The following is a 12,028-nucleotide window of genomic DNA, read 5'->3' as shown; positions in this document are numbered from 1 at the left end:
CTTTGGAGTATTCTAAGGGGCAAGAGAAGGATGCTGTCAGCAGCCCATCTGTGCTGCATGTCTGCCAACCAGGCCCATGAGCCAAGCACCCACTTTCCTCAGCAGGGCTGCTGGGGAGCCGTTTTCCCACGAGTGATGAGAAGCACCTGGGAACCTGAGTCAGCTGTGCCTTGGGGTAGATCCAGGGTACTTCCCAGAAGCCCATGGGCTTGTAGCTACTCCCATCTGGGGTCCATTCTGACCCACTCACCTCCTCAGTGACTGCTCGGGTGAGCCCTGGTTCTAACATATTAGATGTGTGCAGAGTACACAAGCCTCATGCTTTTATCCACCTACTTATTCACTGAGAGTCTTGAATCTGCATAGTGGCATGGACATTGTTAGTCAACTCAGACTTCAAGGACATCTTGGTAGGTGAAGGGTGATGAAAGCACATGGAACCTCCCCATATTAGAGATAGTAGTAACAGCTACTCCTGGCTGACTCAGTTGTCCTTTCCAGCCTGGATGTCAGTTCACCAGCCTGGGCTTCATTTGGTCCAGATCATTCCTCTGTGTCTCCATCTTTCTGGCAGCCTTTGTATCACTATGCATCATTTGAAAACAAAGCCAACATGAAGCAGTTAGGAGAGGACAGGTCCAGATACATCAGCAGAGCCCCCAGATGCTGCCATGCCTGAAGCCAGGACTTTTCAATTACTTGAGTCAATACATTCTGTTTTTGCTTTAAATGAAACTTGAATTTGGTTTTACATCACTTTCAGTAGCAAGAATGGGCCATGTTTCTTACAAGAGCTTACCTACATAGGATGGAGAGGATGGTGGGTGCTTCTCAGGGGCTGTGGGTAGACAGCCTCACTACTCAGTTTGTTCTTTGGACCAGCAGCCCAAGCATCACTGAAGATGGGATGGCATTGAGGTGCTGGAACCTTTAAGAGGCAAGACCTTATGGAAGGTAGTTAGGTCAGTGGTGGCACAATGCTTGTGAAATTAATGTAGTTCTTGTGAGATTTGGGCTCATTCCTACAATCCTGGCTCCTCTGCATGTCTTACCATGTGATTACTTTTGCAGGTGCTCCTGCTATTGTGATATCATTCGGCACAAGGCTTGGTCTTGAATTTGTGACCTCTAAAACTGTGAGTTAAATAAACCTTTTTCTTTTATTTATAAAGTACCTGGCCTCAGGTATTTTGTTGTAGCAAAATAAAATGGACTAATACAAGAAGCATTTGTATTGAGGAGCAGGACAAGTCTTTTGAGCTCTGTGGACTGTCTTACATGGTTGGGTAGTTCAGCAGTTAACTGGTTTGAGGTCCAGGGCTCATATCAAGGCTTTAGCTACTAATTGGCTAAAGAGCAGCAAACAGAAATAAAGATATTTGTTTTTAAATATCTCTGAGCTTTAGGCATATCTTCTGGAGAATGGGGGGTAGTCACAGTCTCTATTAGGGCTTTTGAAAGGACTCAGTGTATTGAACTCAGAGAAAGTGCATGACACAATGCTGAGCAACGAGGAAGAGCTCATAAGGGCTCAGTTATAGGCTGGCGCTGCGGCTCAATAGGCTAATCCTCCGCCTGCAGTGCCGGCACACCGGGTTCTAGTCCCGGTCGGGGTACCAGATTCTGTCCCGGTTGCTCCTCTTCCAGTCCAGCTCTCTGCTGTGGCCCGGGAGTGCAGTGGAGGATGGCCCAAGTGCTTGGGCCCTGTACCCGCATGGGAGACCAGGAGAAGCACCTGGCTCCTGGCTTCGGATCACCGTGGTGCGCTGGCCACAGCGGCCATTGGGGGTGAACCAATGGAAAAAGGAAGACCTTTCTCTCTGTCTCTCTCTCTCACTGTCCACACTGCCTATCAAAAAAGAAAAAAAAAAGAGCTCAGCTATACTGCTTTCCACAAGTCTACAGTGGGGTTGCTTTATGTTCAACCTGCCTAATCACTTCTGATAGACCAAATGGGACAACAGATGGAAAAACGTTTTTTTTGGAATGTGTAAATTGATGGAAAAGTAGTGATTTTTCTAAATCTTGAATGAAAATCATTCAGGAAGGTGGAAGGTAGTTTCATCTATATGTGATAATAGTTGGTTGGACTTGACATATGATATATGACATATGACATTGAACAAGGATAGGAACAAGGAAAAGAGATGAGGAGAGGTGACCAGTAGGAAGCAGGACTCTGAGCTGAGAGTCAAAGGGGGCAAAAGAGCCCAAGTCTTCTGGGGAGAGAGTGGAGCAGAGCACTTGGAAAGACAGTTCTGGCTGAAGACAGACTCCAGAGAATCCCAGGCAGCAGGGAAAGACCTCGAGCTTTAACCAACAAGCAATGAAGATGAAACTAATCATGGCCATACTCAACTGAAACTGGCCCTTCTAGAGCCCTCTGACCCGCTGGATAACAAATCTGTCTCTCTGCGTGGCTTCACAGCTTGCACAAATAGAACAATTCCAAGTGGGGCTTGGAGGCCTGACCCACCCCAGCCTGATTGTAAGAGGAAACACAGGGTACACTTACCTAGCAGCCAGTTGAGGCCTGAGGGAAGGGTGACTTCCCTGGAGTGACTCAGATTCTACTGAGAAACCTCTCCCAGTGGAAGGCTTGGAGGCCAGACTTGGGCCTTTTGTGGTTAATCAACATGCATATGGTTGAGAGTTGGGTGCCAGCCTGAGATCATCAGTGAGGTGGGAGTGGGGTAGGAAGGGGCTCCTGCCAGGCACTGCCAAAGCTACAGACTGAAATCTGCCACAAATTATTGAAGGCACATGGATCTTCTGCTCCATCCTTGATTTCACTCTGGGCAAACCCGGGCTGGAGATACTGATTCTAACTAAATATCATAAAACGTCACTATTGGCCAGCACCGCGGCTCACTAGGCTAATCATCCGCCTTGTGGCGCCAGCACACTGGGTTCTAGTCCTGGTTGCCCCTCTTCCAGGCCAGCTCTCTGCTTGCTGTGGCCAGGGAGTGCAGTGGAGGATGGCCCAAGTACTTGAGCCCTGCACCCCATGGGAGACCAGGATAAGTACCTGGCTCCTGCCTTCGGATCAGCGCGGTGCGCCGGCCGCAGCGCACTGGCCGCGGCGGCCATTGGAGGGTGAACCAATGGCAAAGGAAGACCTTTCTCTCTGTCTCTCTCTCTCACTGTCCACTCTGCCTGTCAAAAAAAAAAATTAAAAAAAAAACATGTCACTATCAATCTTTAAGACACCTGCAGCTTACAAATGAAAACATTGAGAGCAAGAGGTTGAGAAACTCTCCCAACCCAGCTTTAGACATGTGGAAATGTCATAATATGATGAAGAGAATGGACTAGAAGTCAGACAGAATTGGGTTTCAGACTTTACTTTCCATGAGATCCTGTACCAATAGCTCCACTTTTTGTGCCTTCATTTCCCCATTAAAAGTAAAGATTAAAGGAATCAGATATATGGTACACAGGGTTTTGTCACTGCCTGAGATGTTTGCATATATGAATGTGGTTCTTTAAGTCCTGGTGGCAGCTGCTGCTACTATTGCTGATGTTGCTGCTGCTGCTGCTGCTGCTGCTGCTACTACTACTACTACTACAACAACAACTACTCTTCCTCCTCATCTTTCTGCTCCTCCTCTTCCTCCTTCTCTTCCTCATCCTCCTCCTCTTCTTTCGCATCCTCCCCCTCATCCACCTCCTGCTTCTTCTCCTCTTATTCAAAATTTATTTATTTATTTGAAAGGTGGAGGGTGGGAGAGGAAGGGAGAGGGAAGAAAGGAGAGGAAGGGGAGAGAGAGAGAGAGAGAGAACCCCAACTACTCTGCTTATGACCCAGCTCCCTGATAATGTGCTTGGGAAAGCTGCAGAATTCAGCAGCGGTGATAGAGTGTCACTTCTGAGATTAGGTTAAAAGAAAGTCCATGGCTTCTGTCTGGGTTGTTCTTTTTGTTCTTGTTCTCCCTTGCTTGGAGGCAAGCCAGATGCCCATTTGTTGGTTGCCTACTGAAAGCCCACATGACAGGGAACTGAGGGAGAACTCTAGTCAAAGACCCCCTGGTCCAGTGATCTGCCAGGAAGTGAATCCTGCCAAAAACCACGTGGTGGGTAGGGAAGCAAATTTTCCTTCATTCAAATCTTAACATGAGACCACAGCTTCAACCAGCAACTCGAATCTAACCTCATGAAAGAACTTGAGACAGAGGCACCCAGGCAGGTGGCACCCAGATTCCTGACTCACAAAAAATGTGAGATGATACTTATTGTTTTAAACCAGTATATTTAACTTTTGGTTGAATACTGTAATCAATACACAGTTATTCTTAAGTGTTGAAACTTAACTGAAACGTGATCACTGTTAAATATAAGAGTGGGAATAAGAGAGGGAAGAGATGTGCAATTCGGGACATGCTCAAGCTGACTTGCCCCAAACGGTAGAGTTAGAAACATACCAGGGGATTCCAATTCAATCCCATCAAGGTGGCATGTACCAATGCCATCTCACTAGTCCAAGTGATCAATTGCTGTTCACAATTGATCATAATGATAGGACTAAGAACCAAAGGGATCACATAAACAAGACTAGTATCTGCAAATACTAACTGATAGAATAAAAAAGGGAGAGAATGATCCAACATGGGAAGCGAGATACACAGCAGACTCATAGAATGGCAGATGTCCTAAACAGCACTCTAGCCTCAGAATCAGCCCTTAAGGCATGCGGATCTGGCTGAAAAGCCCATGAGAGTATTTCAGGCATGGAAAGCCAAAACACTCTGGCAAAAAAAAAAAAAAAAAAAAAAAAAAAAAAAAAAAAAAAAAAAAAAAACCTAAATGAAAGATCTCCGCGAGTGAGATCCCAGTGGAAAGAACAGGTCATCAAAGAAGGAGGTACCTTTCTCTGAAGGGAGGAGAGAACTTCCACTCTATGACCTTGTCTAAATATGATCAGAGTTGGTGAACTCAAAAGGCTTCCATAGCCTTGGCAACTCATGACAAGAGCCTAGGGTGATTACTGATGCCATAAACAAGAGTGTCAATTTGTTAAGTCAACAACAGGAGTCACTGTGCACTTACTCCTCATGTAGGATCTCTGTCCTTAATGGGCTGTACATTGTGATTTAATGCTATAACTAGTACTGAAACAGTATTTTTCACTTTGTGTTTCTATGTGGGTGCAAACTGTTGAAATCTTTACTTAATATATGCTAAACTGATCTTCTGTATATAAAGAGAATTGAAAATGCATCTGGATGTGAATGGAAGGGGAGAGGGAGCGGGAGATGGGAGGGTTGCGGGTGGGAGGGAAGTTATGGGGGGGGGGGAGCCATTGTACTCCATAAGCTGTACTTTGGAAATTTATATTCATTAAATAAAAGTTAAAAAAATAAACCAGTATATTTAAACTAACATATAAAATATTTGTGCTTAGAACTTAAAGCAGATGACAAGTGGAAGAAATATGTTTGGGAACTTCTAGTATGTGATGGCACTCAACATCATGGAACTGGATAAGATTACTGAAGTAGAAACAGTGGTCAAGGTAGGGCAGAGGTCTGAGGAGTGAGCTTGGGGTCCTTAGTAGTCAAGGGTTGGCCAAAGGAGGGAGATCCAACAAAGCAGATAGACATGAAATAGTTAAGGCAGGAGGAAAAAGCAAAAAGGTGTGTCAGGGGTCAAGAGAAGGTCAGTTAAGGAGAAGACAGAGATGTGCCCACTGGCCATGGTCACATGGAGTGGCTTGGCAACCTGCACCAGAAACTTTTGAGTGCGGGTAAAGCCCAACTGGACAGGACTGATGACAGCAGGGAGTGGGAAGGTGGCTGTGTGCCTTACTATGTAGCAGAAGGCCTGCCCAAAGCAATACAGACTTTCTCTTCCAGTTCCAGCACAGTTGCATTTGCTTTCCTTTGTGATTCTTGGGAGAGGTGGAGGGTTGGAGGGGAAGGGGAGACAAGATGGAGAGTTTGCAGCACAGCTGAGGATGGCATTGTGGAACAGAACACAGCTGGAGCAAGTCTGATGGTAGAGCCAGGGAGCTCAAGTGCAAAAGTTTATCCTATTTAGGTTAATAGGTGAAGATCGTTTCTTTGTATGATCTGAACTGGATATCTACCCTTCAGCCTACACTATGTGTGGGGACTCTGCCAGGCAGTGGCGGTCTGTCATTCAGTCAGACATCTTTTTTAAAGGGATTCATATGAGTAGTCAAAGTGTACTACGTACATCCTGGTGTGCTATAAGAGAAAGGGCAGGGGCCTGAGCTTGACTGCAGGGGTGGTGGTGGTGGTGAATGAATGCAGGTTTTCTAGAGGAGGTGGCCTTGGAGCAGATCTGAAAGGGTGAATGTCTAGCACCATGTTGGGAAGGTAATTCCAGGTGCCTTCTACCCTCCTCCAATCCTGCCTGCTTTCCCTCCTTTAACAACTCTTCCTTCCCATCTTCCCCATTCTCCCCTCTCCCAAATTTCTTCTCTCCTTTCTCCTCCTCCCCCCCTCCTCTTTTCCACTCTTCTTCCTACTGCAGCCCCCTCTGCTCCCCTTGCCTATGCTCCCCTTCCCCTCCTCCTTCCCTGGCCCCTGATCAAAGGCCCTCCACAGCTTCCCAGCCGATGAATTATGCATGCCCTTCAGCGGGTGTGCTTGGCATCCAATTAGGGCTCTGGCCAGGTTGATAACACAGACAGATTAAAATGTAATTCATTGGGGTTGACATTTAAGCCCCAGTGTGAATGGCAGGGAAGGGAAGCAATGCTCTTGCTGCACTTAGTGTGTATATGTGGTGGGGGCTCCCTGCTGCCTGTACTTGTTTAACTCATGGGTTGAGTCAGCCTACAGACAGATTGCATCATGGAACTGGAACTGGGGGGAAAGGCCCAAGGCAGGCACTGAACTGAAGCAGTTTTTTTTTAACTTTTTATTTGGAAATAATTTGAGATTTACACAAGAGTAGTGATGAGAGTACAGAGTGTTCCCATATAACCTTCACTGAGCTTTCCGTAATGTTAACGTCTTACATAATAACCATGGTACAATGATCAAAAGTAAGAAATTAACATCAGTACAATACCATTTACGAAGCTACTGATGTTTTTCAGATTTCACCCAATTTCCCACTAATGTCTTTTCTCTGCTCCAGAATCCAGGCCAGAATCCTACATCCCAAAGCAGGCTTTTGTGCTTATGCCTCTCCTGGGACAACAATTCCTCCTCACATCTCAGGCCAGTGGTTCTCAAACTTGAGAGTCCAGAGAGTTACCAGGGATTTTGTTAAAAGGGCATGTCCTTTCCCAGACGCTGTGATGTAGTAAGTCATGGATAGAACCCTGGCACCAATGTTTTTAATGAGTGCTCCCATCCATGGAGAATTGCTGACAGAAATCCACATTTCAAGCAAAGTCTTGTTGGTTTCTAGTGCTTTGTCAGGGAAGTTGTCAACTTGTAGATTTTTCTAGCTAAGCCTTAGAACAAAGCAAAGTTTCCTCACCCATCGCCTACTCCTAGACACAGCTGGGAAGGATAGGGGCTAACGTGCTTTTCTCTTCTACTCTTCTGATGGACCATGGTAGCTGGTCAGGGAAAAATCCCAAGGAAGTCCTGTTTGGAGAGGAAAATGACACGTATCTGCCTGTCACTGATGCACACACATACACACAGAAACACACACACAGATTCTGATTTAATCCACAGAAGAAGCCCTGCAAGTAGGTCTCATCCTTTTTTCTCCATTTTATAGATAAGAAAACTGAACAAAAGTGCTGTGAAGTACAGGTTGCATGACTTTGCAACTAAAAATACAGTGGCCCAGATACATTTGAATATCAGATAATGCAATATTGGGGATGTACTTATATTTTATTGTGAATATTTTTATTAATTTATTTGAGAGGTAGAGTTTCAGACAGAAAGAGGGAGAGACAGAGAGAAACGTCTTCCATTTGCTGGTTCACTTCCAAAGTGGCTGCAATGGCCAGAGCTGTGCCGATCCAAAGCCAGGAGCCAGGAGCTTCTTCCGGTTCTCCAACATAGATGCAGGGGCCCAAGCACCTGGGCCATCTTCTACTGCTTTCCCAGGCCATAAGCAGAGAGCTGGATCAGAAGAAGAGCAGCTAGAACACCAACTGGTGCCCATATGTGATGCTAGTGCCACAGATGGAGCTTAGCCCACTATGCTAGCCCCTGTACTTACATTTTAAAAAGCTGCTGTTTGGGCCAGCACTGTGGCATAGAAGGTAAAGCTGCTGCCTGCGATGCTGACATCCCATATAGACACCGGTTTGAGACCTGGCTGCTCCACTTCCAATCCAGCTCCCTGCTAATGTGCCTGGGAAAGCAGCAGAGGATGGCCCAAGTTCTTGGGCCCTTGCAGTGACATGGAAAACCTGGAGAAAGCACTTGGCTCCTGGCTTCGGATCAGGAGCTTCGGATCAGGCCACTGTTGTGGCCATTTGGGAAGTGAATCAGAAGATAGAAGATTCTCTCTCTCTTTCTCTGTAACTCTGCCTTTCAAATACATAAATATTTTTAAAAAGTTGTTTTTCATTTGAAGTGCAAATGAAACTGGGTCTCCTGTATTTTCTCCTGCCACCCTAATTAAGTGATGTTTGCAGAGCGAGTAAGTATACTGAGACATGGGTCTGACTCTGATGCCTATAGCATGGGATACCCTTGTGCTGACTTGCTCAATGCCTGCCTCACCTGGAGGGCCACAAACAACATGAGATGGGGACCGTGGGTATGTGTTCCCTGATGTATCTACAGGGGTTGGCACAACAGGGCTGTGAGTACTTAATAGAGATTCCTTGGGCAAATGAATGGCTAAATGTGTGCTTGAATGAACTCACAGTTCTCATTGTGCCAAGAAAGGCTGCAGGAGATGGTGATTAAACAGATAGGCCAAGCTGGTGAGGTGCTGTGTGCGAAACCTGCTGACAGAGCGCAAGAGGTATGGCAGGTCCGAGGCCTCTGTTCACCTGTGGGACTTAGCCTTTGCACCCTGAACAGGGGCAAAGTCAACTCTTCTCTCTTAACCTCTTATGGCCTCTACTTTCTGTGAAATATGATGGGACTGCATCTCTTCCAGTCTTAAGCTTCTTTAATTCTATTGTGTTTCTTCCTTCACCTCACCCTCCTGAATAGATTTTAAAAAATACAGCCATAATAGAGGCTTCTCTGCCAATGACTAGATATTTACCTCACAGATTCTTTTTAAATCCAGGATCCAGACCTGGGTTCCATCCTGACTTTGCCTTCTTACTGCCCATGTGTGACTTAAGACTAGACACTGAATGGGGCCGGCGCTGTGGCATAGCTGGTAAAGCTGCCACCTGCAGTGCCAGCATCACGTATGGGCGCCGGTTTAAGTCCCAGCTACTCCACTTCCTATCCAGCTCTCTGCTATGGCCTAGAAAAGCAGTGGAAGGTGGCCCAAGTCCTTGGGCCCCTGCGCCTACGTGGGAGACCCGGAGGAAGCTCCTAGCTTCTAGCTCCTAGCTTTGGATCGGGACAGCTCCAGCTGTTGCAGCCAACTGGGGAGTAAACCAGTGGATGGAAGACCTCTCTTTCTATTTTTGCCTCTCCTTCTCTCTCTGTGTAACTCTGACTTTCAAATAAATAAATAAATTTAAAAAAAAAGAATAGACACTGAAATTCTCAATGCCCCAGTTTTTAATCCTGTTCTATCTTGATGACAGTCTTTCCTGAGCAGCCCCCTGGTGCCTGGGCTTGTGTTTTCTTTCCTCGAGTGCTCCCTTTCACCTTCTCAGGTGAAATCAGAAAGGCAGAAAGATCCAGCACAGCACAGTTCCTCGCAGACAAGGAGAGACGACGGGAGCACATTGCATCTTTTAAAATAGACCTGTTGTCGTCGGAATGTATTTTTAGCTGTGGGAAGAGATTGGCATGCTCTCCATGCCACCATCTGCCAAAGGCGGTTGCTAGGCAACTGACACTGACGACAGTGAGGGGATGACTTCATGGAGGATCTGGGGACCCTGGTGGCCCAGTCCCTCACCACTGTCTAATTCCTACATGAGCATCCAGGCCCCGGAGAAGAAATGTTCCTCTCTTGTGGAGAGGCTAGGGAGTTGATTTAAGGCTTCTGCTTTGAGCAGAGGATGCTGCCCAGAGAACAAGGGACACTGCCACTGCCATTTTGATTGGTGAGGTTTTTATTTAGGAACATTAGATGCTCAGATGGAGTGAGGCTGTGCTCTGGACTCAGTGAGCCTGAAGAATGCACATCCGTCCCTCTCCTGGCAGCCCCGAAGCCACCGATGTTCAGTGGAGGCAGCAGCTGTTCTGATGTAGTCGTCCAGAGAAGGCTTCATGAACGAAGCAGCAGACAGGTGACCAGCAGCCCTGGGTTCTGGCCTGATTCTGTCTTTTTCTCTCTGTGGGAAGTGCTGCTGCCTTTGTCTTGCCCCCAAGTTTGTCACCTTCACAGAAAGGGTATTGAATCAGATGAAATGCATTTATAGACTTAAGATGCAGGTTAACCACAGAGTAGAAAAATCCATGACCATATCTGGCTACGATCCTGACTTTGCCCCTCACTGCCCAGGTGCGACGGCATATTAGACACTGAACTTCCCAGTACCTCAGTATCTTTATCTGTCACCATGGTAGTAGCACTGTCATTGTGTTGTGAGGATCCAACCAAGCAGTCCATGGAAGGCATGTACCTTTATTTGGGCATATTTTGGAGTACAATGAGGGGCAGGTCTCATTCCAGTTCTGTAGCAGAGGCTGTATACTGTTCTCCATGTCATTTCTCCTACACCTTATTTTCAGACTTTAAGTTAGGTATGTTCCCAGCCTCCCTTACCGCTGAATTCTCACCAAAAATAAACAAAGGGAAGGGATGAATGTCCCTTCTCCTCCCTCATGGGAGACTTGGTATCCTGGATGTTTCCTCTCTTTTTCTTCCTGTATGCCAAGGTGTAGACAGGCCTGGGATACCACTTTGGCCATGGACAGCAGGTAGACATGCTGAGGGTGGGGGTGGCAGTGTCAGAGCAATATCCTCACTTTGAAGATGATAAAATTGAGGGACAGACAAAGGCAGGAGCGATTCTCATGGGGAGAAAAAGACAGAATCAGGCCAGAATGCAGGGCCATTGGCCACCCTCCTGCTGCCTCCTGCATGAAACCACCCTTGGGCTGACTACACAGAAACTGCTGCCTCCAGTCAGTTCGATGCCTTTAGCATGCAAGGGAGAAGGAGTTGTATCTTTCAGGCTTATTGAAGCCAGAGCCCAACCTCACATCACTTTAGCTTCTAAAGTTTCTAAATAGGAAATCTATCAATCAAGGTGACAGCAATGGCTCAGGGTCCTTTGTTTTCATGCTTAGCTCATAGTCCTGGAATCAAGGAGCCTAAGGCTGTCCTGTCTTAGCATAGTTCCCCATACTAAGAAGAGAACTAAGTGAATGGGAGAGTGTGAGCACTAGCAGGTGGGTGGGGAGGTGACAAAGGGAAGAGAATGCATCCAATGAAGGGTATTGTATCAAGCCAGCCACCACAGTGGATGACCACAGCTTAACTTCACAGGACACTCTAGGAAATAGAGTAAAACACAGTCTTCAAAGCTGGCCAAGTGGCCGGCTACCCGGGAAGTTCTACTCCGTGTTTTATGTCCTAACAAAGTACTAGAATCTGGGTAATTTATAAAGAAAAGAGGGTTAGGGGACAGGTGTTTGGTCTAGAAGTTAAGAAGCTGCTTGAGATCCCTGTGTTCCATGTCAGAGTGCCTGGATTTATTTCTGGGCTCTTGATTCCAGCTGTCTGCTAATGCAGATCCTGGGAGACAGTGGTAATGGCTCAAGTCATTGGGTCTTTGTCACTCACGTGGGAGCTCCCAGCTCCCAGCTTTAGCCTGGGCCCAGTCATGCCTGTGGTAGGCATCCGGGGAGTGAACCAGCAAATAGGTGCTCCCTCTTCGTCTCTCTGCCTCTCAAATAAATAAATAAAAATTAAAAACAAAAAGTAAATGGGTTTATTTTGGCTCATGGTTCTGAAGCCTAGAAAGTTCAAGATCAGTTAATCACATCGTCTGAGC

At 46.6% G+C, this 12,028-nt stretch overlaps 1 protein-coding gene across 8 annotated transcripts in view; it reads left to right on the top strand.

Annotated features, from left to right (window-relative positions):
* The window catches only part of CES5A (carboxylesterase 5A), a 372,636-nt gene that overhangs the window by 288,879 nt on the left and 71,729 nt on the right, over positions 1 to 12,028 (top strand). For 7 of the 8 annotated variants that reach the window (XM_070061935.1, XM_070061941.1, XM_070061937.1 and 4 more), the window contains one exon: positions 1,072 to 1,136. The exons of the other annotated variant lie outside the window; for it this stretch is intronic. The gene's annotated coding sequence lies outside the window, so the exon portion shown is untranslated. The remainder of the gene's footprint in view (positions 1 to 1,071; positions 1,137 to 12,028) is intronic. 8 annotated transcript variants of the gene reach the window in all.

The sequence above is a fragment of the Oryctolagus cuniculus genome, chromosome 18, assembly GCF_964237555.1.
Source record: "Oryctolagus cuniculus chromosome 18, mOryCun1.1, whole genome shotgun sequence".
In the NCBI taxonomy this organism is placed as follows: Eukaryota; Metazoa; Chordata; class Mammalia; order Lagomorpha; family Leporidae; genus Oryctolagus; species Oryctolagus cuniculus.
The sequence above is the reverse complement of the archived record's forward strand: the minus strand, read 5'-3'. Positions and strand labels throughout refer to the sequence as shown.